The sequence below is a fragment of the Ambystoma mexicanum genome, chromosome 7q, assembly GCF_040938575.1.
Source record: "Ambystoma mexicanum isolate Mex_15411 chromosome 7q, UKY_AmexF1_1, whole genome shotgun sequence".
Lineage (NCBI taxonomy): Eukaryota > Metazoa > Chordata > Amphibia > Caudata > Ambystomatidae > Ambystoma > Ambystoma mexicanum.
Window position 1 is genome coordinate 141,130,097 of NC_090941.1, and position 27,176 is coordinate 141,157,272.

Genomic DNA, 27,176 nt, shown 5'->3' on the forward strand with positions numbered 1-27,176 from the left:
AAGAAGAAGAAGGTGGAGGGGCAAGAGATGTTAAAGTAAAAATGAACTGGTGAGAGTGAGAGGGATCTATGGAGAGGTCTGGAGAGGACAGTGAATTAGAGAGAAAGACAACGTCCAGACAGCCCCCACCAGAGTGGGTAGGCTGGTCGTGAAGGGAGTAGAGGGAGTGGTGAGATAGGAGAGGGAGTTAAGCTCAAAACAGGTGGTAGCAGAGGGTTTGGGAAGGTTAAACACCCCCAGCATGTCAATAGGGATGTCGGTAGGAAGTGACACAAGAAGAGGTTTCCGATCAGGAAAGAAGATGCTGAGAGGGCCGGGGAAGTCGATAGAGAGCCAGAACAGTGAGAGGAGTAGGAGGGAGCAGTTGAAAAGTGACATATTGACAAGATGGATGTCGGGCGGGTGTAGAGTAGCAGTGTTGAGGGCCTTATTGATAAGGAACCACTGCCCTTACCAGCAGGTCAGGAGAGTGGGAGAAGGTAGGAGTGAATGTGGAGAGCTGCTAGTGTAGCAGAGTCAGGAGGGGAGATCAATGTTTCTGTGATTACAAAAACTGAAATTTGAGGGTGATAAGATTCGAAGTAGTCAGTGATGCAGGAAGGCGTGTTGCAGAGGGATTGTGCATTCCAGAGGCCAAGTAAAAGAGTGATAGGGACTGAGGGAGGGACAGACATATTGTGCAATAAGCAAGGGGGATAGAATAGGTTGGAGAGTCAGGGCACAAGAAGCATCTTATTTGAGGGGTGCAGGTGCATGCTGAAAAGATGGGGAGGCTGGGAGGCTGGGTAGTGATGCAGAAGTTGCAGCAAGTTGAAGCTGAAGGATATAACAAATGGGAAGGAAAAGAGTGAGAAGAAGGAAGAATGGAGTGAAGGCAAGACACATGAAGGGTAGGAGAAATGGGCAGGTGAAGACAATGAAGAAAGAGTGCACCCCAAGATAGAAGGAGGTTAAGTCGGTGAGCGGAAATAGATGGGGTGAATGGTTGGTTGAGAAGAAGCAGGTGTAAGTTCTGAGTTGGGCTAGAATTTGGAGATAGGTAACCAAAAGACAGTTAACGGGCCCAGAACAGCAATGTGCCTTAGGCCTATGAGGTAACAGAAGCTCTTGAATGAGTGGATAGTCAATGGGTTTAAGGATCCCTATGCGTGGAAGTAGTCAGGTAAAGTGGGAACACTGTAAAGTCCTGGTCTGAGCAGGGGCTCCGGCCCTTGGCCCTTTCTGGCCCTATGAGATACAAGCAGGGAGCTGTGCTTCGTTGCTTTTGGCCCTTACCTGCAGATCCCCATGGGAGTCTGAATGAGGGAGGCAGCGTGTTGCACATTCATCTGGGAGCCCAACACAGTGCTCCAGATGGACTGTGTGATATAGGTCCAGGGAGCTTGTTTTGCAGGCAGGGCCCTCGGATGGTGCACATGGTGCTCTAGCAAAGCGGGCTGTTTCCCAAAACAAAGGTTGCAATGGAAACGTACCTCTCTACAGTCACATGTGTGTGTGGGGTTGTTAATTCTATTCTTGGTATGAGGATATTGCCTAGCATGTTATCATATGATATTTTATTTGTATCGTGCTCATACACAAGTGTTTGAGAGCGCGACAAGCAGGGCTTTAAGTGGGCCGGGGCCTGCCGGGGCCGGGCCCCTGCAGTCTCCAAAAAGTGGGACTGAGCCGGGGCCCTGCCGGGGCCCCCGTCCCACCACACGCAACATTGGCGGGATGCATTATCCCGTCGCGGCAGCAGCCGCGACGGGATATGCGCCTGCCATGAAGTCAGGCGATCTGACAGAAGTGGCAGCCAGCCACAGCAATGCTGTGCCTGGCTGCCACTTCTGTAAATCATAGTAACTGCCTCTGGTGACCTCTCGCGCGAGGGGTCACCAGAGGCAGTTACTGTCCCTTTGTTTCCCCAGGTCGCCGAGGGGTCTTTAACCCTCGGCGAACCTGGGGATTCCTTGATATTTTTCGAGGTTTATGAAAGATGGCTTGAAAAGTACACAATTCAAGCCATCTTTTATAAAGCTTTGCCGACGGACAATTTTGTCCGTAGTCAAAGCTTTATAAAAGATGGCTTGAATTGTGTACTTTCAAAGCCATCTTTTACAAAACCGAAATGTTTTTTTAAAAAAATGGCCTGAAAAGTAGGCAAACCGTAAGGTATGCACACACACACATATATATGCATGTTATATATCTGTGTGCGTACCTTACTATGGTTTGTGTTCTTTGCAAGCCATCTTTTCTAAACATAGAACTACATATTTCTATGTTTAGAAAAGATGGCTTGCAAAGTACACAAACCATAGTAAGGTACGCACACAGATATATAACATGCATATATATGTGTGTGCATACCTTACGATTTGCGTACGTTTTAGGCCACGCCCCCCACAAGCCACGCCCCCAAATGAGGGCCCCCCCTCGATTTCTTACCCCACTTAAAGCCCTGGCGACAAGGCAAGAGAGGGGAACAGGGGAGGACACAACAAGAATCTTACTAGGCGAAGTAACATTGAGAACGCGTAAGTGCATGGGAAAGGGAAAGGGGAAAAGTTCATGGAAGGGGAGAGTGAAAAGTGCAGAGCAGTGGCGAACAGATAAATAATAATACATACAAAGAAATAGTAATAGAGCCAATAAACAGTGGTAAGTGCAGCCAGCAAGTGGCAAGTGCTGTGTTTACGGCAGCAGACAGACTAAGGCTGATAAGTGCAGAAAATGAAGAACATGGGGGCTGCTGTATGGGTACAGATACGGTCCCCAGTGCAAGGGGTGGCCAGGAGACAGTGTAGAAGGGTGGCAGTGTGAGCAGGTACCTGGGCCCAGGTGACAGAGGGTGGCCAGGTGCAAAGTGCCAATCAGCAGGGGAGAGGGGGAGCGAAGTCAGAAGCAAAGAGAAAGGTCTTGAGGTGCTTCCGGAACCGGAGATGGTTTTCCTTAAGTTTTAGAGTGGCAGGGAGGCTGTTCCAGAGGGAGGCCCCAGCTGAAGACAGATCTTCCCCCAGCTCGTTTCTTCGAAAAGCGATTGACCCTGAGGGAGTTAGAGGTAGAGGAGCGAAGAGCTTGAGAGAGGAGGTATTTGGGGAGGGATAGCTGAAAGTATTGTGGGACACGGCCCCAGAAAGCCTTGTGGACAATGCAGAGGGTTTTGAAGTTAATCCTTGCATCCACTGGGAGCCAATGAAGGGATTTCAGAGCTGGAGAGATACGATCCCAGGGCTTGAGGCCAAGGACAAGTCTTGCAATCCTGTTCTGGATTAGTTGCAGAGGGCGGAGAGTAGAGGCAAGTAGATTTAGAAAGAGGCTGTTATAATAGTCCAACCTAGAGAGAACCAGAGCTTGGGAGACAGTGAGCTTCTGGGGGAAGGAGAGGAAAGGCAGAGTACCTCTAAGGAGGTGCAGTAGGAAGTTAGACTTTTTTGAGACCTCAGAGATGTGGACGGGGAAGGAAAATGTGGAATCAAAGATGACCCCAAGGTTTTTAGCCTCGCAGGTGCGGGTAGGAGGGGGGCCAAGGGAGGCTGGCCAGAGAGTGAGGGGAAAGGATGGTGAAGGTGTGCGATCAGGAGGATCTGCATATTGCTAGCATTCAGACAGAGATCATTGGCAGCACACCAATCGTGAATGGCAGTTAGGCAATCAGAGAAGAGAGAGGGAGATGTGGTGGCCGAGGGCAGCCTGAAAATGAGTTGATTGTCGTCAGTGTACACTGGAAGTTTTAGCAGAAAATGGCAATGCAGTGGGCGAGAGTTGCAGATATTGGTTGAAAAGCCAGGGCAAGAGGTTAGACCCCTGGGGAACACCACAGGTAGAGAGGAAGATAGATGATTGGAAGGACCCAAGTTGGACCTGGGAGGGACGATCGGAGAGGAAAGAGGTCAGCCAGGCCAGAGCCTGATCAGTGATACCCAGGTTATCACGGAGACAGTTGAGCAGGACGGTATGGTTGACCTTGTCGAAGGCAGAAGAGAGATTGAGTAGGATGAGGACAGAGGGAATGGTAGAGTCAAGGTTGGAGGGCAGATCTTCACGGATTTTCAGGAGAGCAGTTTCCGTGCTTCTGACCGCTCTGGAGCCAGATTGATGATCATTGAGACAGCTAACAGAATCGGAATGAAGGTTAAGCTGCAAGAAGGGCAGCTTTTCCAGGTGTTTACCCAGAAAGGGAGTAATGGAAATTGGGTGATAGTTACCCGGACAGGAAGGATCAGCTGTGGGTTTCTTGAGAAGAGGATGCACAAGAGAGTGCTTCAGAGGGGAGGGAAGGATCCTTAGGAAAAGGAGTGGTTGCAAAAGCCGGGAAGGACCGGAGCAAGGGTGTCAATGTGGTCCTTGATGGCTTTAGAGGAACAGGTATGAACCTGTTTTCACTAGGCTTTCATAAATCAAACTTGTCTAGTGACCTCATCAGGGGAGAAAAGAAGAAAGGAAGAGAATGAGGGTGGGAGGTGGTAAAAGAGGGGTCAGCTAGCACAGACTGAGAGGGAAAAGAAGGGGCAGGGGAGGAGAGGGTGGACGCAATGTCCTGGGTTTTTGAGATAAAGTGAGAGGCAAGGGAATTGCAGAGAGCCTGGGAGGCAAGAGTAGGGGTAGAGACGGCAGCAGGGTTGGCAAGCTCCTTGGAGATTTTAAAGAGTTCAGCCGAGTTGTTAGATGCCGCATAGACACATGCTTGAATGTGGACACCCTTCTTGGTACAGACAGAGAGTCAGTATTGCCTTTGGAGCAGGTGACAGGCCAGTTTGTCAGAGGATGAACAAGTAGCCCTCCATTTCCTCTCAGCCGCCCTACATTTACGTTTAAGTGAGGCTAGGTCAGAGTCATACCAGGAATTGCATTTGGCTTTGGACTTCAAGCGGATCTTCATGACAGGGGCAACAGCATCAAGAGTATCAGAAATAGAAGAGTAGATAAGGGACGGGGTGTGTCTGGATGTGAGTCAGCCAGAGGAGGAGGGGTGGGGGAAGAAGGTGGTAACAAAAGCCTCAACTGACACACGCTTCATAGGTCGGATGTCCAAGAAGGTAGGTGGCAGTATTGGGGTGGGCTTGGCTTGGGGGAAGAGAGTGAGAGATGAGAGGAGAGAAGGCAGTGGTCACTCCAGGGAAGAAGAGTGGTCAAAGGGATAGAGAGGGACAGGCCAGAGGAGATCAAGACATCCAGTGTGTGTCCTGCAGAGTGCGTCGGGCCAGAGGGAAGGATAGAGAGGGAGAGGGAATCGAAGAGGTTGCGAAAGAGCAGAGATGAGGGACAGGGAGAATCGAGGTGGATGTTGAGGTCACCAAGGAGGAGGAGTTGAGTGGTTGAGGCCAGGAGGGAGGAGGAGTGGTCCGCCCACTCAGAGAGAAAAGAGGTGATTTGTCAGGGGGGCCGGTAGAGAGTGCAACAGTAAGAGAGTGGCTAGGAGAAGTCGAGAGCCTGCAGACAAGAGTAAGTCTGAGTGAGAATGATAGTGGCAGGAATCCTCTCAGGAAAGATCAGGGCTACGCCCCTCCAAGCCGAGTGGATCTGGGTCTGGAGAGGATCTTGTAACCGTCAGGGAGGAGAGTGTCAAAATTTGTGACAGAGCTGGCCGTGAACCATATCTTTGTAAGACCAAGGACATCGAGGTATAGTTCTTCAAGGAGGTGGCAGATGTCAGAGGAGTGTTTGAGAGCAGAGCGAGAGTTGAGAGTGGCAAGATGAAGAAGGTTGCCGCCTTAAAGACCTTCCGGGGAGGGGTACAAATCAGAGGTACGCCCTGCGGAGTTGTGGAGGTAGCCTAAAGAGGGGTGGAGGAGGGAAAAGTGGGCAGAGTAGCCAAGGAATGAGAGGAGGGGACAGCCGGAGATGAAAGGAAGTTGATGAGGTGAGGGAACCGCCTATCGAAGAGGAAGAGATTGGCCTGAGGGCCTTGGGCCATGACAGTGCCATTTAGGTAGACATTAAGGATGACTCTGGAGGAGTTGAAGGCATCCATGAGGACCTCCCAGCGAGTGCCACCATTAATAGGGGAGGAGGAGAAAGGACAGAGCACAGAGATCATATGGGGGGACCATAGATCAGGCGAAGGAACAACAAAGAGGATGTCAGTGAGGGTCTGTCTGGAAGAGGCTCTGGTATAGGTATCAGTGATAGGGAGACCAGGGTTGGAAGCCAAGATATCCTTTTTAAACTTCTTCCTTCCAGACCTAGGGAGAAGGGAAGGATAGTTGATAGAGAAGCAGTTGGAATAGATAGGAGAAACAGAAAGCGCCATGAGTGGGAAGAGGGGAGGCAGAGGGAGGAGTAAGCAAATACAGCGGTATAGAACAGTCACTGGGCTAGCAGGTTACAATCAATGGCCAAAGTTAAATGCAAAATACACCCAAATTTGACTTACAAGTTAAATGCAAAAAACACCTAAATGTGACTTTCAAGTTAAATGCAAAATACACCAAGTTTTGGAGTTGGACTGTCATTGCGGGTGGGCTCATACTGATATGCAAATAGATGTTCTCCTCTGTGAAAGATAATGAGAGATAAACGTTATTTAGACACCCCAAGTGGGCCACAACCCGTGGAACAGGCTACTGAAGCTTTTGCTTATTCTTGGTTGCGAGTTTCTCACATTATATTTATGTACATACATTTTAGGGCGGCAGGCAGTGACCTATGTTTAAATCAAAAACAATTTGCATTTAATTTTGACTTGATGGACAATTCTGACTGAAATATTTCAGAAATAATGTCTTGCACAGGCCCCCCAAATTGGAAAATTTGGGTGAAATTTATGAAATAGAACTAACGTTATAAGCAAAAAATCTATTTTTTAACTACTCCCATTTATTTTCCCATAGAGGTAAAGGTCCTTCCATTGAACAAGCGCAGAATGAAAACCACTGAACATAGACTATTTGTGCTAAATAAGAAACAATTTGAACACAAAGCTTAGCAGATATTGCTTTTTTTGTTTGGTATACATTTGACCAGTAGTCTTTAAGAAGTTTGATGGAAAATGTGGTGCCTAGGCCCAAAAACGTTCATATATCTCCCATGGTGCAGGCAGCACTGGGCCTTTTCAAAAATGAAAAGCTGGCAATTGTTTTGAGTTCGATACCAGCGATTTCCGCAGTAATTTTGTGGGAAACTGAAAAAAGAAAAGGACTCAAAATGGTTGGGTGGTTTCACATCAGCGTAGAGGTGTGGAGTGGAAAAGAGGGCAAATAGTTAGGTGGCTACTTTGGGGAGAGCTGGAGAGCCCGTTTTGAGTCAGATAATGTTTGCCTTACAGCAGGAACAGCAAAAGAAGAGGTGTAAAAAAATGGAGGTGTGGGACAAGCGAGGGAAAATGGACATGAGAGGGTCAGGTGAGCTATACACAGTTATACACATTAGGGGTAGGGGAGAGATGAGAGGACCTAAAACGTGGGGAGGATGCACATGGACAGAGGCATTGGCGACAGAAAAGTCTTTTACATTTTTGAGCGTTTACACCTTACTACAGTTATTGGAAAACACAGCATTGCTACCCTATAAACATAGCTGTCCACGATTCTGCAGTTTCTCCATGTTCAATACATCTGATCTCAAAGCTTGTTTATTTTATTTATTTTATTCCAGTACCTGGTGTTTCAGCATATCGGGTTGGATTGCAGATCTTGGCTGAATATTGTAGCATGCTTTCTGTGCCATGGGTGGAAGCTGTCTTTCTTTAAATAGCTGGCCTGTTCTGTTGGTTTGCAATATACTGTGGTCTGTAATTGGTCCTATTTTGTTATGGTGGTGTTGAGGAAATGTACTTTTTCAGGAGAGATGGGGAGTTTGAGATTGATGGTTGCATGGAATTCATAAAATCTTCAGTGGAAGCTTCGGAGAACATGTTCTTCAGGTGTCTAAATCATGAGGATATTGCCCAGCAAGTACAGATCTCAATGGTCTGCAGTCACGGGTGGGAAGGAAATCAGTTTCCAGTCGTGCCATGAATACATCGGTACTCTGAGGCACCCCCTGAGTGTCCACAGCCATCCCATCATTTGGAGATTTGTCAGTTCTGAATGTGAAATAAATGTGAATGAAGATGAATTCTATGCCTTTCTCTATAGTGTTGGCAAGTGTATTAGGATCACAGAGAGCATGCTTAGACACCCGGGTACCATCAATGTGCAGAATGTTTGTGTAGAATGACTCCACGTCCATGGTTGCTAGTAATCTACCTCTTGGAAGATGGTCTACAGCATTCAGTGGTGCCCTGGCTGTATTTAGGAGTCACTCTTACAAGTAGATGTTCTAAACCCACCCACAGAGGTTCTTAGCATGCTTGATCCAGAGATAAATTGACTTCCAGTGTGGTATTTTTTGTGCATCTTAAGATCAATGTAGAATGTAGCAGGTACTGAGTTATCTATCTGGTACCAGGCTCTGAATGTATTTTTTTTATGTCATTTAAAATGTTCCTTATAATTTTGTGGAGTACTCTTTTATATTTTTTTGAGTGGATCTTCCTGCAGCCTTATATAGTATCTTGTGTTGGAAGGTTGTCTGTGCATCGTCTGTGATGTTCATTTTGGCAACTGCTCCTCCTTTGTCTTCTGGTTTGATTGTGATACTACTCTGTTGTTCAGAGACTGTATAGCCATCGTTCATCCAGGTGTCAATTTATAGGATTGTTTAATGTGTTTTTCCAGTATGGTGAATGCTCCTATATTTATATATAAATAACCTCTGTTATTGTGTGTGTAACTGATTGTAATGGATGAACAACAGGGAAACTAAACATGTAAACTGTTATTGCATAGCTTGTCTTAACCACCAATAAAATCAATAAATTAGTCTAATTAATTTGTATTGTCACATTCAAAATTAATTCAAATTTCCAGTTTATGCATCGTTATGAGATGTTTTTGAAAGTAGTAGCAAAAAAGAATATCGACCATAAGAAAAAAATTAAATCCCATTCAATATTGTTTATTTCAGCATAGCCCTGAAAGCATATATGAGTTGTTTTTGAAACTATTAGATCTACCCTCACTGTTGGGCCAACCTCTGCCTCCTACATCTATAGATAAGAACCTGTCTGCCAATGATTTAGACACCATTACACAAAAAAAGAAAAGGCTAGTCCAGACTGAATCACATGGTCAACTGATGCTTGAATACCTGAAAGCAGGAGTGATACCAGAAGGACTACAGGTCAAAAACATTCCACAAGTGTTTTTAGATAACCCTAAGTTCAGGGTCAATTTTAGTGGTGTAGGGACCAAATGTTCCAGAGATTGGGTTATTCTCATTATAGAGACAGGGGAGGAGGAAGCGAAGAAATAAAAAGAAGAATTGAAATTGTTAGAAGAGAAAATACAGGAAGGATCAGTGCTCTCGGATATACAAAGCCAGTTAGATAAAATCAATGACGAGATAAGAAAATCCAAGCAATTTACTCTAGATAAAAAAAATTGGAAATTGAAAAAAGACATAAAAAATGACAAAGAGAAAAAAACCTACCCCTACTTAATACCAGGATTTTATCAACAACAGAACGTGAATCGCACTAACAGTGGGGGACAGAATTATCAAAGATATCCGAGGCAAAATGTCACCTTTTCCGATATCTCGAACAGTAGTGACTCTGATATAGCCAATGGGGGTCCCTTCAATTTAGTTGTGGGAGGCTAACACCAAAGGGGGCAACAACCATTTTTTCAAGGATGAGGCAAGAGGCAAAGTGAGACAACAGGGCCAACACGGGATGCGTACCAGACAATGGACAGCACAACCACTGCTGCCAATGTGGTGATTCCCATATTCAATCTGAGCAACCACGTCCTATCAAATGAAGAAAGCAGTATCCTAAGTAAAGGTCTTAGTTCCGTCCCAAGCACCATCGCGGATAGTTTTCAAACAAAGGTGGAACTCAGGACATTTTTAAGAATTTTGAGAATGAGATATTTTTTCTGTGATTCTTCTGAGGCGGGACAAACTGTTTCCAATAGGACAGGGCTAAAACCCCTGTCTTTATTCTTCCTCCTTGCCTTCGAGAACAAGCTTTATGAGAAACCGACAAAATGGTCTCCACCAAAAACCAGTACACAGACAATTTAACTAAAATAGAGAGGCTAGCTTTAAAAAAACCTAAAAAGCCCCCTGACTTTGTCGTAAAACCAGTGGACAAAGGCAGAGGTATTGTCTTATGGTTTACAATATTATAGAAGGAGGAGATATCTAACCATTTGGCCAATGAGAAATTCTATAAGAAACTAGACTCCAATCCCACAGTTAGGCTGCAAGCTGAGATAGAGAGTCGTATGACACATGCCTGGATGGAGGGATGGATTAATGAGGACGAAAGAGTGTTCTTAGTAAAAAAACACCCTACCACTCCAGCAATTTATTGCCTGCCAAAAATTCATTAAAATGACACACGCCACCCAGGGAGACTGATTATTTCGGGAGTAGGTTCAGTCCTGGAACCCCTGTCAATTTATGCTGATGTGTTCCTGCGACCCTTTGTGCATAAGATGAACTCCTTTGTTCAAGACACAACAGTGATGATAAAGATCCTTGCCACCCTCGCCGTCGAGGAGAATGCCATTCTAGTCACTCTCGACATTGTATAATTGTACATTGTATACCACAGAGGACATGTATTGAGGTAATGTGACAATATCTGGAAAAAATGGATAATCGCAAAGTCCCGAAAGATTTTTTATTAGAGTGTATACGTCTAGCTTTAGCAGACAATTTTTTCATGCATGAGGACACATTTTATAAACAGTCCCACGGCACTAGTATGGGAGCGACATTTGCTCCCGACATAGCCAACCTTGACATGGACAATCTAGAGGCACAATCAGTTTATAATTACAACAATAACCTGAACACACATCTTAGATGTTGGCATTTCTACATCGTTCATGTGTTCCTAGTATGGAGAGGCTCTTCCAAGTCTCTGGAATATTTTCTGATATGGCTAAACAATCAGGATAAATCCATCAGATTTACCATCCACAGTGACATGCAGAGGATGCCCTTTCTAGATCTTGAGAGCTATAAGAGCGGTGTCACGACCCGTAACCCAGAACTCCAATGGCATGGTCACATGCCAGGTAGCGTTAGGACTCGAGGTTCATTTGGGGCCCCAAGGGCCTTACATTATGACCAGGGACTCTCCTGGAGTCAGTCCTGGTGCCTTTGACGCCAGGCTCATATTTTGAGGGGACTACTTTGTGTATGGAAACCAGCAGCCAACATGGAGGCACCCACACAGTCTAGTCCCTAAGAACCAGACTGTGCGGTACAGTGTTTTAGGGTGTGGTAGCCGGACTACTTTACCTGGACTACTTTACAGGGCAAGCTATATAAAGCACACCCAAGCTAAAGAACGTGCTTTGTGTTATTCTGCAGCCAGCAGCGTGACGCTCATCATGTTCAGAGATCAGCACCTGGCGTTCCTGGAATCGTGGACCTGCAGAGGAGACAAAAGAACATCATTAGTAGTCCCAGCTTACCTGCAGCTTTCCATCCTTCGATCCTGGCTGCTTGCGGTCTTCCATCCCGTTGGCAGCATCTTCAGGACATCACGCACGCACCGGAACAAAGCACCTGGAGGGGAGAGAGAAAAAGGGAAAACGTTACACAGGTTACTCACGGCAATCACAGCAGTAACCTCCTCACCTGGCGGGGCATATCTTGGCCGGTTCCGCTCCGGAAATCACCGCAGGCCCAGAAAGACCATTGTGACCTGAAAAGGAATAAAGAATACAGGTTAGCCCAAAAAGACATTAGCGCGCTGCACTTTGCGCTGAACCTACCTTTCTTCATATGCTCCACTTCCGTAAATCCCGGCAGGAGCCTGACTCAAGCAGCGCACCCGGCAACCCCGCACTCCTAAGGGGGAAACAATCAGGGAAAGACATTAATAGCACGAAAGAAAAGCAAAGGCCTTCAGAGACTCCTATAATCGGACTTACCTCCTTAAAGACACTTGAATGGGTTGGCACCAGTGAAGTTAACTCGGTCGCTTCAACCTGCAGAAAACTACGCGCCCCTGCGCAGAAGGCAGGACGGAGAGCACGCCAGACATCATAACAAGGTGAGGAGGGGGCCATCAGGGTCAAGTCCAAGGGGCTGGTGGGAGGAAACAAAATCAGTGCCTAACTCCAGTACTCCTGTGTTTTCAGGCCCACCTGCCATAGAAGACATCATCCCGTAGTGAGCACATCCAGGGGGGAATTTGGCAACCAGGGCATACAGGCGCTCCCGTGGATACCAGGTGAGCGTAACAGCGGGGACAATAGGGTAGGTACAACCTTTTCTAGGAAACCTACCAATAAGAACACACTGGTAGCATACAGGAGTTTTCATCCCCTGAGTCTGAGGGAGAATCCCGAGTCCGACGTAACGGTAGTACCCTATCAGACTTTGATACAAACAGCTAAAACGTAAGCAGTCGGCTACTACAACGGGGCTACCGCACACAAGTGGTGCAAAGAGCACCTAAGAGGGCACAGAATACGGATAGGTAAGTATGCCTCTCGAGACAAGAACGATGGAAAAAAAAAAGAAAAAATAACGTGTGTCACAACTTTCACCCCGCTTAGTCATTATTTAAGGAGGTCTAACCTTCAAAATTGGAACATTTTAAGAACTGACAGCTTCCAACCAGAAAAACCTAGGTTTGCCTTCAAGCGTAGTAAAAACCTAAATGATCGACTGGTACATACATATGAGGAGCCTCAGAGAAAACCCTAATCACATACTACCCTATGGACTCTGCCACCAGTAATTGGGCACTTCAGGTGTGGCAAATGTTCAGTTTGTGCACTCACCAAAGTTATGAAGGAAATTGACTTATATGGTTTACAATGGGCATTCAACACTTTTACCAACTGCCTAATAAAATGGGCTATCTGCAGCATAACATGCCCATGCGGGTTCATATATGTTGGAAAATTCAAGAGTGAAATATGACAGCGAGTGTGTGAACACAGCTTGTGCATCAAGAACCTGGTGACAGACAAACCGATGGTGGACCATTTTAAGGCTAAATCACATAAACATACTGATTTGTTCTGGTTTGTCATCCAGACAGTGAAATGCCCACCTCGGGGTGGAGACCGGGACTTGATTTTGAGGAAAATGGAACAAAAATTGATTTATCGTTTGGATTCAGTCAATAGAGGTCTTAACACTTCTATTGAGTGGAATTTGTTTCTACATGAATTCCTTGCTCCTCACTGTAACATCATACAGTGTCTGATACTGTTTCGATGTTCCAGTGTTAGTATGTTTTGGAGTTTTACAACATGGAAAAAGTTTGCTTGTGAGGGCACCTGTTGGGCCACACACTGAGTGTGAAATCAGTGGTATTGGCTGGTTTTTTCATATAAGTGATGTCTCTTTAGTATTCTTAACTTAATAGAGGCTTGAACACTTGGAATGAATGGATGTTCTTGGGACATTTAATTTCCCTGGATTTCCCTGTTTTTCCATGCCTATTACATTTTTGGCCCATGGCATAAGATGATCTTTATTTTTGTGCATAATGCTGCCAACTGACACTATATGTTATGTTATTTTGCATTTATATAGCGCCTTATGTACCATTGGTATGGTCTCAAGGCGCTGGTAGGTTGAATGCCCTCGGGAACCGAAGTTCAAGTCAGTAGAGAGAGGTAGAGGGAGTCAAAAGGCACGTGTGAGCGCCAGATATGTGTGCAGCTGGTGGGTATTCGTGTGATAGCTGCTTCTTAGCGGTAGGTGTGGTGGTTGAGAGATCAATAGTATGTGTTCGTTCTGGCAGGTTGTTTTCCAGACCGATAGTGGCTGCGTCAGGCATGAGGAGAACGCCTAGGCTGGAAGGTGTATAGCCAGCAGTGTTTAGATAGGGTGATGGGAAGTATGAGGCAGAATGATGGTATGAGAACAGCTATACCGAATGGTGTCATAGTATCGCTGTGTTCTAGATGAGTGGTGGTGTAAGGAAGAGAGTAGGCATGGAGATGTGATAAGGTGATTTATCTTAGGTGCTTGCGGTCGTGCTCACTCCAAAGGATCCATGGATGCTATGCGTTCCATGTATTCAGACTGTTCTACGAATTTACGACCGTTTCAGGCGCTCAAAGCCATTCGTATCAGTCATCCGCACTGCACACTCATCCGCTCTATATACTCATCCGCTCTACCTACTCATCCGCTCTATATTTAATCGTCCGCTCTATGCACTCATCTGCTCTCCGCACACACACCTGCTCTTCGCACTCACCCATTCTACGCACTAATTCGCTCTTCGCATTAACCTGCTCTACGCGCTGACCCGCTCTATTTACTCACGTGCTCTATTTACTCATCCGCGCTACGTACTAACCCACTCTACGCACTCACCAGTACTATGCATTCCTCCGCTCTACGCATTCACCCGCTCTGCGTACTCATTCGCATTAGGCACTCATCCGCTCTACGCACTCATCTGCTCTACGCACTCATCCACTCTACGCATTCAACCGCTCTACGCACTCACCCGTTCAACGCACTGACCCGCTCTACGGAGTCATCCGCTCTGAACACTCATCCTTTTTACGTACTCATCCGCTCTACGTACTCATCCGCTCTATGCACTCATCCGCTCTACGCACTCATATGCTCTACGCACTCATACGCTCATCACACTCATACTCTCTACGCATTCATCCTCTCTAGGCACTGATCCCTTCTAGGCACTCACCCCCTCTAGGCACTCATCCCCTCTAGGCACTCATCCCTTCTAGGCACTCACCCCCTCTAGACACTCATCCCCTCTAGGCACTCATCCCCTCTAGGCGCTCATCCCCTCTAAGCACCCATCCGTTCTGGGCATTCATCTGCTCTCGGCACTCATTTGCTCTAGGCACTCAGCCGCTCTAGGTGCTCATCTGCTCTAAGCGCTCATCCGCTCTAGGCACTCATCCTCTCTCGGCACTCATCCGCTCTCGGCACTCATCTGCTCTAGGCACTCATCCCCTCTAGGTGCTCATCCGCTCTAGGCGCTCATCCGCTCTAGGCACTCATCCGCTCTAGGCACTCAACTTCTTTAGGCATTCATCCGATCTAGGCACTCATCCGCACTAGGCACTCATCCGCTCACTCTGTGCATTTATCTGCTCTACGCAATCGTCTGTTCTTATGCACTCATCCGCTCTACGCACTCATCCACTCTACGCACTCATCCGCTCTGCGCACTCATCCACTCTGCGCACTCATCCGCTCTACGCACTCATCCGCTCTTTGCACTCATCCACTCAGTGCATTCATCCACTCTGTGCACTGATCCGCTCTGCGCACTCATCAGTTCTATGCACTTATCCGCCCTAGGCACTCATCCGCTCTAAGCACTCATCCGCTCTACGCATTCGTCCGCTCTACACACTCACCTCTCTACGCACTCAACGTTCTCCGCACTCGTCTGCTCTCGGCACACGTCCGCTCACGGCACACATCCGCTCTACGCATTCGTCCGCTCTCCGGATTCATCCGTTCTAGGGACTCATCCACTCTACGCATTCACCCACTCCACCCAATTATCAGTGTTACGCACTCATCTGCTCTACACAATCATCCGTTCTACACGGTCATCCGCTCTATGCAATCATCCCTTTTATTTTCTACTTTCCATTCATACCATGCACTCACAGAATCCATGTCATCTGTCTGTTCAGTCATCCGTCTACAGAAACATCTTACCACCCTTTTTTATTATTATTTTTTTTTTACTGTTTCATTGATTTGATCTGTTTGTTCATTCTGTTCTGTGTGTCCGTTTTAGATTACATTAGAGGATATTCGTTTTTTGATTTCTCCCTTGGTTCATGATGTTGCATTGCTATTTGTTTTATTGTTAATTAATATGTAGTCGTTTGGGTTAGTTGACAAGTTGTTATCCATCTTATTCCTCCCGTCCTCATTGATCCTTTTGTCAATTACATTTATTTGTTTATTTCATTAATTTCGGCCGCATTACTGTCTTCATACAACTTATTCTTTCTATTTCCTTCACAGGTATGATCGTTTTTACTCAATCTATTTTGTTTGTCCTTTTTAGATAATCGGTAGAGGTTATAAATTTATGATTTTTTTGCTCGGAATCATGATGCTGCATTGATTTTTATGATCAAGTATTTTGGCAACGTCTTTGAGATGCTGTTCTCCCGTTTGAGTTAGATTGAGTTCGGGGTCGGTTTTAGGAGAAAAGCCAAGTTTTCAGCAATTTCCGGAAAGACATAAGGTCTTCAGTGAGGCGGATGTGGGGCGGGAGTGCGTTCCACAGCGTGGGGGCCAAGGCTGAGAATGATGATCCGCCTAATCTGACTAAGATCTAGCTCAGCAGGCCTCCTAGTCATACCAAAAACAAACTCAGAGTACCTGCAGGGTGATAGGGTTTTAGTTTGTCTTGAAGATATTGTGGTCTGGTTTTGTGCAGTGCTCGGTGAGAAATGCATAAGGTTTTGAAAGTCACCCTTCGGGCGACCGGAAGCCAGTGCAGAGTTTTGAGGGCTGGGGAAATGTGGTCTCTCGGGCCAAGCGCTAGTAGCAGTTTGGCTACGGCGTTTTGTGCTCTTTGCAGTTTAGTCAGTTGGTATGCGTGGACTCTGAGGTAGAGAGGGTAAGCGTAGTCCAGTCTTGATATAACAATTGATTGGACAGCAGAGAGTCTGTTTGGAAAGGAGAGGTACAGAAAAATGCGCTTAAGAGTTTTAAGGTGGTAGTGGCAGGACTTTGAGACGTTGTTGACTTGGCGCAAGAGTGTTAGGTCAGAATCTAGGACGCATCCAAGGTTTTTTACTGATTTAGAGGGGGTCGGTGAGTTGCCCATGGCAGATGGCCAGGGTAGTGGGTGTGGAAGAAGTTCAGTGTTGCCACATACCGTGATTTCGGTTTTGGAGGGGTTTAGCAAGAGGTGGTTTGTGGTCATCCAGAGCTCTATGTCGAGGAGGCAGGAGACAAGGTCAGGTCGGTAGTTGGGTTTTGAGTTCAGGAGTTTCAGAATTAGCTGAGTGTCATCGGACTAATTGTAGCACAGGATGTTGTGCATGCGAATTACTCGCGGGAGGGTGGCCACGTAGAGATTGAACAGGAGGGCTGATAGGCATGCTCCTTGCGGAACTCCGGTATCGACTGGTCGGGCTTGGGAGGAATAGGTTGAGAGTAGGGTTATTTGATTCCTGTTTTTGAGGAAAGATGAAAGTGTCTCGTGTATAGATCTATTTCTGCCGGGGATATTTATCAGTTAAATACACATGTGTTTTATAATGTGAAAAAATACCCGTATGATGGCTTCTGGGGGATCTTTCACTGAGTACAATCCGAGTGTCATTGTTTGATACTTAATAGAGGCGAGGGCTGTTCTAGATTTCACAGCCCAACACAGTATGTTTTCTACACATCTCACACAGTGAATTGGGAAACTAATCTGTTAAGTGTCAATAAAGTTGCACTGACACTACCAGATACAATAAGATTCCCATTCAAAGATGGAGATGCTGAAGCCTTTCAATATTCAGTACGCGTGCGTATGTTCGTACGACTTGCAGAATCAGGAAAAGAACAACCAGGAAGTCTTCACTCCCACGAATAGGCGAAGAGGTAAGACACCTCCCCCTCCCGCACATGATCACGGAGAGTAATAATATCACGTTGTGGCTACATGAATCAGTAACTGAAAACGATGCCACGTGAGACGACTAAGTGTAGATTTTAGCATATATTTCTTAAGTGATATGATGAGGCTTGAACAATGTGTGTGCAGCCATGTCAACATAGCGCTTTCAGTAATTAGCAAGAGCGGTGTGTGTCAAAATAAACACATGAGTGTTTTTCAATGAAAGGGATTTCACCGCCTTTTTTCAGAAAAATCACAGAAATAATCGTGGCAGCTTGAAGTAACCACATGATCCTACACACAGGAGGGTCTCCAGTGCAGGATAAGGCTGATATTTCCATGCGTGATGAATTAGTGGAGCATCAAAACAGGTACCTGAATACTGGTCTAAAGGAATAAGGGAATGAAGGAAGGTTTTTGAAAATAACAGAGAGTGTGTTCTCTCTCTCTCTCCTCTCTCTGTGTAATATCAACAAGAGAATAAGTAAAGCAAGCACTGAATAGTAGGTGTGCAATACTAAGTGGGCCAAGACATAAAGGAGAAATCAAAGGTCGGTAGGCAGCTAAAACACACAGGGAATACCTAGTTGGTACCCTGTTTGATCTGTTTTTAATATTTGTTTTTATCATTTATTACATGAATAGTTACAATATCCCCCTTCGTTGTAGTGCTTGTTTCTGAAGATCTCCCCATTGTTTTTGGAGATTAAGTGTGTATTACATCGCGTTGGGCTGTGTGTCCTGAAGAAAACCTGGAGGGGAGGATTTGAATGCAAACTGAAATAAAAGAAAGTTCACCTCCGAGCTGGAAACACTAATATGTCGACCAACACAGTGTATCTGTTCATACCGTTACTAGCTACACTGACATTGGTGTACATATGACTATGACAGGTCTTACAAGATCAACACCCAAAGTAGGGGTTGTATTATAATATTAATTGTCATGTGAGATTTTAGACATGCTTACATTTGGAATATGTGTATTTTTTTATACTAATTGTGAATAGATGTTTTAATGAATGAGATTGGTGGATGATCATATGAACAGTGGAATTTCTACTCCGTTGTAGTGGTAGCTTGATATCCAGCCACGTTGTGCGGAAGGGCGGGGTAGCCTGTGCTCAGTTGTGCATGTATGATAGCATATAGATAGATACATATAAAATAATTTAGAAACATCACATCTTATGGTTAATGTGCAAAATAATAGAAGCAACGTTTTAGGAAAAAAAATATGTTTCAGTTCTATTTGAAAAAAAATACCCTCCTTACTAGACGCAAAATGTGATTCGGGAATGAAATACAGTCTTACTTGTTATAATGAATGATATTCTCCTCCCATGGTTCATGCCTACGCAGATCTTTCTGAAGAGTTGGCGTGTGGTAACGTTTTTTTGTTTCCAAAATATAGAAACACTAGACTGGTGATTTAGGTTCAGAAGGCAATGTTAACAATATATATATCTGTGAAAACTAGACCACAGTGATACGAAATAAACATAAAAAAATGGACGATGCTGGTGGATCATTGGAAACTATGTTAGTTAAATTATATAACTAACCCCACATACGCATGTAAATGAGAGAGTGTATGTTGTTCGGGTGAACGTGTGAATTAGAGAGTGTATGAATACTTAATGGGTGCACGGGTGCGTGTGTATACATTTTGTGCTTGCATATGTGCCTCTGATTTGGGTAGATAGTTACATTGGGTTACATTTATGCAGAAACAGTCAGTCTAGATATATTTTCTCAGTGTACCTGGCCATACTGGCCTACATGGGGGCAGCCAGTTTGGACATATTCTCTTACTGTGGCATGGCATTTTTTACTGGCAAAGCCAACAGCTGTATGTTCTTATATGGTAATATTGCCATATATTGGTGCAGCCAGTATGGACATCTATGGGCACAGCTAGCATGAACATGTTTTTTACTGGACTGTACTGTGGGCAGAGGTATCTTAAAAATGCATTGGAAAATGCTCCTGTGCACTGTTGGTGACATGCATCTTTTGAATTTGTTTATGTGTTACCCACATTTTTTTTTGCAGACTGTGTGGCTTCTCACCCAATGTTTTCCAAAATATGTGCAGTAAATTGCACCATTTTAACTCATTATTTTAAAAATGTTTTCCGAGGAAGAACCCACCCTCACCAGAGCCATTTGCTTTGTTTGAGTTCACTTGTTTTTCTCGGTCACTACTGCATAGTTACTGGAAATATTTACGCACCTCCAATTTAAACATTAAATAGCTGCCACTCTTGAGGATGCATATCTCAAAGTTCTCCACTTTGAGTTTTTAGATTTATTTGCACAAGTCTGGTGCTTCCCTTGAAAAATGGCATTACTATTGTATGTTTAATCATTTGAGTCAATACCAACATTGAGAATCACCTGGCATACAGAAAGGCCTGCAAAACCAGGCTTTCTCCTTCCTCCTCTTGAAATGTTCTCGCTGTGACTAACTCGCACACAGAAGCACTGGCCCAAACCTGACAAGTCACCTATCCCCCAATCCACTGTGGATGCCGGCAGCATTCTCAGCGGTACACCATAAACACGCCCTCCAACCCAGACAATCGTACATCACTTCCTCGTCCCCCTGAAACTCCTCCCACTGCACAGGCTCTCAATCTAGGGAGTCCTCAGCTAGCGAGACCAGCCAATTGCGCTGGACCTAGGAAAGCGACATCGAAGATTAACTCCATCCAAGTTTAAGTTATGTATAACTTGCACCACATCTGTGGACACATGCCGCAGGCACGGCCACCCATCCATGCACTATAGAATGCAGATATTGCTATGCAATCCGGTCTAGCTGCTCACTTAGCCGTCCACACTGAAACACCTGGCGTACCTCAATACCTCTGCCATTAGTATACAGCAACAACTATGAAAAATGTCGGTCTAGCTGGGCACAAATCGAGTCTCCTGCAATAGCACTCTATCCTAAACCACCAACAGAACCCACCTGCGTGCATGACCTCTGGGCTGCTTACTGGAGCCTAGCCAGCCCTCCTAATCCTAACCTGGCAGAATGCACACAAGCATCTTAAAGTTAACTCTTATGAATCTCCCATGCTTGGATGTTGGTCCCAGAGGGCCTTCCACCAGAAAGCACATTGAGGCCATACAAGTGGGGAAGTGGTGCTATATAAATGAGGAATACAATACAATACAATACAATTTAAATACTAGAGTTTCATATTTTGTTAAAGTGTCATGTTTAATAAGACTTTTGGCTTAATGTTTGCATGAAAAATAGTATATAAACCAAATGTTCAGGCAGTGGTAAACCTCTCTCTCAATGTATGGTCCCAACAGTGAGCAAGACCGCTTCCTACAATTGGTCACCCCAACATCATTTTCTTTAGTGATAGCCAAATTCTGATTGGAGGGGACTTCAACTTAGTGCCTGACCCAGCAGTGGACAAAACACTTCCCCCAACGAGAACTAACTACAAAAATGCAATTGAATTTGCTAGATTCTTTAGGGAACTGGGTGTGGTTGATACTTGGCGAAGATCATACAAAGGGGTCCGCGCCTTTACCATCAGCTCCCATGTCCACAGCGGGCCTACCAAGGATAGACTTGCTTCTTATGTTGAGTTCACTATTCCCATGCCTGGGGGAGGTTTACATCACACTATGTATTGTCTCTGACCATGCTGCGGTGATCGTCCATATTAGGGTGATTGATTTCCCTGCCACCGCCCCCACCCCCACTCCCAAAGCGGCCATGTAAATTATACAATACAGTCCTTAAAGTTGAGTCAGTCTGCCGGGAGATTGCTGCAGCTCTCACTAATTATTTCAACAACAATGTGGTCCCTGGCTGCTCCGTCTCCACCATATGGGATGCTATAAAAACATTAATAAGGGGGAAATCATGGCGATCAAGGCAGCATTTACCAGGGCTAACAAACTGCTCCAAACCCAATTAGAGTACAGGGTCAGGGACCTGGAGGGTGAGCACAAAGCTAAGCAATCCTGTAAAATTTGGAGGAAGCTAGAGGGGGGCTAGATCTCAACTGGAACTACACTTGGCTAATCTGCAGAAGCCGTGGCCATAACCAAACAGTTCTACTTTGCCCATGGTAACAAGGCGAATCACCTGTTGGTTTATAAACTGAAAAAAAACCACTCATGGAACAATATTCAGGCTCTGCAAGGGCCGGACGGGACAATGTAATTCTCGGATGAGGATAAGATAAATATGATGCTAGATTACCACTGGGGCATAATGACAGGTTCCTCGAAAGTGGATGAGGTCCAGTGGGGCTATTTGGCCAATGTTGCTCCCTTTTCCCTCAGACTTGCTGGAATGCCTTGAGGCCCTGATAGCCCCAATAAACGTTGAAGCAGCAATAAAATCCCTGAAACCCATGGGCCCCGGTCCTGATGGCTTTACGTCTTCATTTATAAAACCTCCCCTATCCTCATTCGGCAAATGACTACTCTGTTTAATTCCTTCCAACACACAGGTTGCCTCACTCCCACTATGGAAGAATCTCTCACAGTCCTCATCCCCAAGCCTGGAAAAGACATACGGATGGTGGTGCGTGTAGGCCCATAACAATTATGAATAATGGCTCCAGAAATGTCTAAAAGATTCTCGCCCTTAGGTTTATGAAGGTGTTACGATTAATCGTGCACCCGGATCAGAGAGACCTCCTGAAGGGCTTTGATTGCTGGCACAAACAGGAGATCTCCTGGTTCAGAAGGATTACTTCTGTTAAAATGAAGCTCATCCCCAGACTCCTTTATCACTGTCTTGCCTTGCCAGTCAGGATACCTAACTCAGTCCTGGGGAAATTGCCAATTGTCATCATAGCCTTTGTCTGTGGGAAGAAAAGGCACATATGGCCAGCCAGGAGGGTATTGCCCAGGGGCTTGCAAGTTGGGGGCTAGGTGTCCCAGACGTGTTCAAGTATAACCTTGCTGCACAATTGTCACACATGTTTGCTTGGAAAGCATTAGAAGAGTCCCCCAAATGCAAACAAATTAAGGAGGCCTGTGCTGCAACGCCACTTTCATTCATTCCCCACCTGAAGGTCTCCCAACATAACCCTAAGGCTGAACCGCTTGCTTTCACCTCTAGAACCACCTACTACAGGAAAAGGGCAGCAGATAGATGGGGTGTTAGATTTATTTTGGGGCCACTCTCGCCAGTCTGGGACAATCCGGATGTTCTACCGAGCTGTGATGGCAAAAGGTTTTGGCAATAGAAGGAGGGGGGGCTTAACATTTCTTTGCAACCTTTATCTGAATGGAAATTCCTTATCCTTTGAGGAGTATAAGACCAAATTCCAGGTCCCAGAAGTGGAGTGCTTCTGATATGCCCAGCTCAGGCACTGGAAGTCGCACCCAAAGCACATGGGAGTAGGGAGCCCAATGCATTGGAGCTAATCTTAACCTTGTGAGCACCTTAGGGTAACATTCCGGATTTGTATAAGCTATTGGATAGGTCTGATCCTTCTACCAAGGAGGACTACATGGTAAAATGGGAGAGGGATTTGGGAAGAGAGCTAGACGTGGATGGATGGAATCGGGTCAGGGCTTGCACATTTGGGAGCTCCAGATGCGTGACAAACAAAGAGGGCTCAGCAAAGGTATGCTACAGATGGTATGTGACCCCGGAAACATGACACAGAATGAAATCCTTCCATCTTGCCATTATGTTGGCAGGGCTGTTCTACTGTGGGCTCACTCTTTTACCTACTGTGGTCCTGTGGCAAATTCTGTCAATTCTGGAAGTAAGTACTGGCCCAAGTGAAAAATATCACTGGGCTGACTGCCTCTTGGGTATTGTTTTTTTGGAGGACACTGGAGATGGAGTGTACCCGTTATGGGTCTAAATGGCAACAGTAATCACCCACCTTCTAACGGCAGCAAAGATCACAGTGGCCTGCCAATGGAAGAACCCCGAAAGGCCCATGATCACAATGTGGTGGATCGACTGCTGGGATAGGACTGTGGCCAAACAAATCACTGCCACAAGCCTGGGATTGTCTTGGAAATTTCAGAGAATATGGGCACCCTTCTTGGATTATGTGGAACAATTCCCGGGGATTGCATCTAAACCCCCCATCCAATGCTGGATCTCCAACCATTAACCTGCCTCTCTGCAAAGCATAAAATAAGCAGTGTTGCATAGACATTTGCTATGCAATTCTGTAGGTTTGCTAATTAAATTGACACTTGTGTAGCAGAGCTAACTATTTAAATTACCCATTTCAATGAAAACACAGGTCACTTTGCATTTCTCTTGACCTCAGTGCTCTCTGCAGCGTCTTCTGTCTGCTCACTGCAAGTTGAAAGGGTCTAACAGAGAGAGGGCAGCAGGAATCATCTCCTCCACTAAAAGTACCAAAGGCCTGTGTTTCAGTGCTAGGCAAGAAATGTTCTTTATTTTTCAAACAACTGCAAAGCATAAGTAATCCGGATGATACTTTTACTAAGATAATTATATCCTGTTTGGCAAAGACCAGTATGCTGTAACTTTATTTTTTTAAAGACAGCCCTGCAATTCCATTCCTAAAAATGTAAGTTGATACATAATTACAGAATTGCTACTGTAAAACACTACATTTTCTGTTTTGCAGTAAGGTTTATGTTAGTATAGCTAAATCTCACACTGCCAACTATATTTCATTTGATTGGGGAAGCTGCATTTTATTGACGAGTGAGCACTTTAGAAAACGTATATGATCACACAATCAAATGCTTTTAATGGCAACACTAGTTCTGTGACCTGCTGGTTGCATTTATCTGTGCAACAGCTGCTGAGCCCAGGAGCTGATGCAAAACTCCTTGACAATGTATCTTATAACCCTGTTGCTTTATACCAGCTACCATGAAAGTGAGATGGCCGCAAACTTCAACATGCCACCTAATTTGCCCAGTTCTCTGCTTGCTATGCCATCCACTCTGCTTAGTGGATTACTTTCCTCTTACATAATTAATATACAAAGCTGTCTAGATGTTTATGCAAAATAGGGATCAATGGTTCCATTCAGTCTGTACATCTACAGATCTATTGCAATACCATGCACTGTAGTTAGCCTACAGAGCTCCTTTCACTCTATGGTTAAAATTGCATTATATATTATCACCTGTGGGAGCGGAATTTGCGACTAGCTGCTCACGTTCCATGCTGGGCAGCTACGCCAATGCCCAGCCTTTACCTTGTCCTTGTAGGTGGAGTCCCAGGACAAGTTTCCACTGCAATACCACACCTCGACCTCTCCTCCCCCCTGACACTTAGACACTTACCTGCGCACCTCTGGGCTCACATCCAGATCCCGGAAATTGTTATTTTCAATTGTGGACATGTGTAATTTCTTTTTAAGGAAAATAGCGTAGTTCCTTAAAAACAAACAAAAAAAGTATCAGCACCCCAGATGGGGCTCAGAGAGCCAATAGCGATAAATACTGCTTTAATGGGTGAGCAGGGCTGGAATTCGGTGAATGAGCCTACCCGGCTTGGGCTTGAGGCCCTCTAGAGGCCCTGCACTTCCCCAGAAGTGGTATTTAATGCTATATTGAAAACCGTTGATATTAATGACAGGCAAGGGCCATCTTGTCCACCTGAGGTTGACAATTACCCTGTCAGCCGCAACACCATACCACGTATTTAGTCTCAGGTTATGACTTTAGTTTAACAATGTGAACTTTTTGATTTATAAAACTTCTACCAAAATGACCCACCACATCTGTCGCGCCTGGTGGGCCGCACACAAACTAATCGGCTGGGAAGGACAGCCAACACTGACACAACCCATATGGCACAATGCGCTCCTCCCGGAACTAGTGAAAATGGGCCCCTTTGGTCACTGGCAGACAAAAGGAATACACACACTAGCACACGTGATTCAAGGGGGTCGCCTCCTAAGTTTTGAGACCATGCAAGAACAATTCGACCTGGCACCCATGGACCGGTTCCGGCACGCGCAACTATCCCACGCCATTCGAACCCAATTCCCCGACACGACGATCATACCCCCCTGCTCTCCCATTGAGACCAACATTCTCCCGCAGCACATCTCTTCTAAGGTCACTTCTACTCTCTATCAGGCCCTTAACTCATTCGGGGCTGCACAGCTCGACGGGCTAAAGGCAAAGTGGGAAAGAGATGTGGGTCCCCTGGAACCTGAAGATTGAGTGGAGGCGTTAATGTCCCCCAGAGAAATTGGTATAGAATCCAAGCTTAGGCTAATACAGCTGAGGACCCTCCATCGCTCATACCACTCACGCACTGCAATGGCCAGATGGGGGGGTATAGTAGACGGGACATGTGTTCGATGCAAAACTGAACCCGCCACCTTCTACCATATGATATGGGAAATGTCAGGCGATACAGGCCTTCTGGGGGGACTGTGTTGACACAATCTCAGCCACTCTGGCGACACCAATCCCTAGGGATCCCAAGATGGTACTCTTGGGCATTGGGGGTGAAGTGGACCTGTCTAAATATGAGAAAATGTTTTTGACTTGTGCACGGGGCAGGCAAAACACTTATTGCGGCCAACTGGGGATCTGCCGCCCCACTGAGCCTGAACCGTTGGAGTAACGAGTTGGACAAGTGCGTAACCTTAGAGCGCCGGATCTATAATGCAAGGGGCTGTCCCCGCAAATTTGAAAAAATATGGGGTAAATGGCTAGATGCTCAATGAGACCAGCGAGTGGGGGTTCATCACCAACACTGCCAGCATTGTTTGCCTGCCTTGTCCTATTGATGTCTTGCGGTCCTCGACCCAGTGGGCCCACGCGAGCTGTTATTGTGGCCAATTGCCTTCAAACATGTGTATAACGATGATTCATGTCTCATTCATGTTCGTTTCTTTATGTTTTGTTGTTTAAACTCAATAAACAGAGTTATAAAAAAAAAAAAACTTCTAAACCTTTCCTTACATAGCAAATGATGGGTCAAACATGCAATACACGGACTGTAAGAGGATTCAATTCAACACTACAGCTAAGTCAATGCCTAGTCTGGGATACTGAATGGAAACCCTTATTGATATATCTTTATGTCCAGTTCATGAGTTCTGGATGACTACCCCTATATAACACCCCTCTCTTAGAATCCCCCTGACCCCACTGAGCCAAGAAGTAGTTCTGTTTTGCAAGTTTAAAAGGTTTATTTGAAAAAAAAATTAACAGTATATATATATCACACTTTTATAATGAATTAATAATTAATATCACACTTAAAACATGAGCAGTGATCAACAGTGAATAATGTCTTACTAGTAAACTGATTTGGTTACCCAGGAGTAGTATAAGGATGAGGTAGCACACTTGTGAATAGGAACAGAAGAATAAGGTGGTAGAGAATGCTTTATATAAGTTCAGATGGATGCAATGTTGAATGAAAATGCAGTACAGAAAATACTCAATATGATTTCAACAAAACAATGTAATCACTTTTCTCTGGCAATCCACCCCCCCCCCCTTATGCAATGTAAGGAAATGAAGAGTAGCACACAGTTCTCAGACATGCAATCAAATGTAATTCAGTTCACCCCAGCAAGCTTAGACTATGGATAGAAGTTGAAACACAGGCCCAAAATGCTTTTATATGT

At 45.4% G+C, this 27,176-nt stretch overlaps 1 protein-coding gene across 1 annotated transcript in view; it reads left to right on the forward strand.

Moving 5' to 3' along the window:
- Positions 1 to 27,176, forward strand: part of CLDN10 (claudin 10) — a 502,770-nt gene that overhangs the window by 449,611 nt on the left and 25,983 nt on the right. The gene's annotated exons all lie outside the window — the stretch shown is intronic.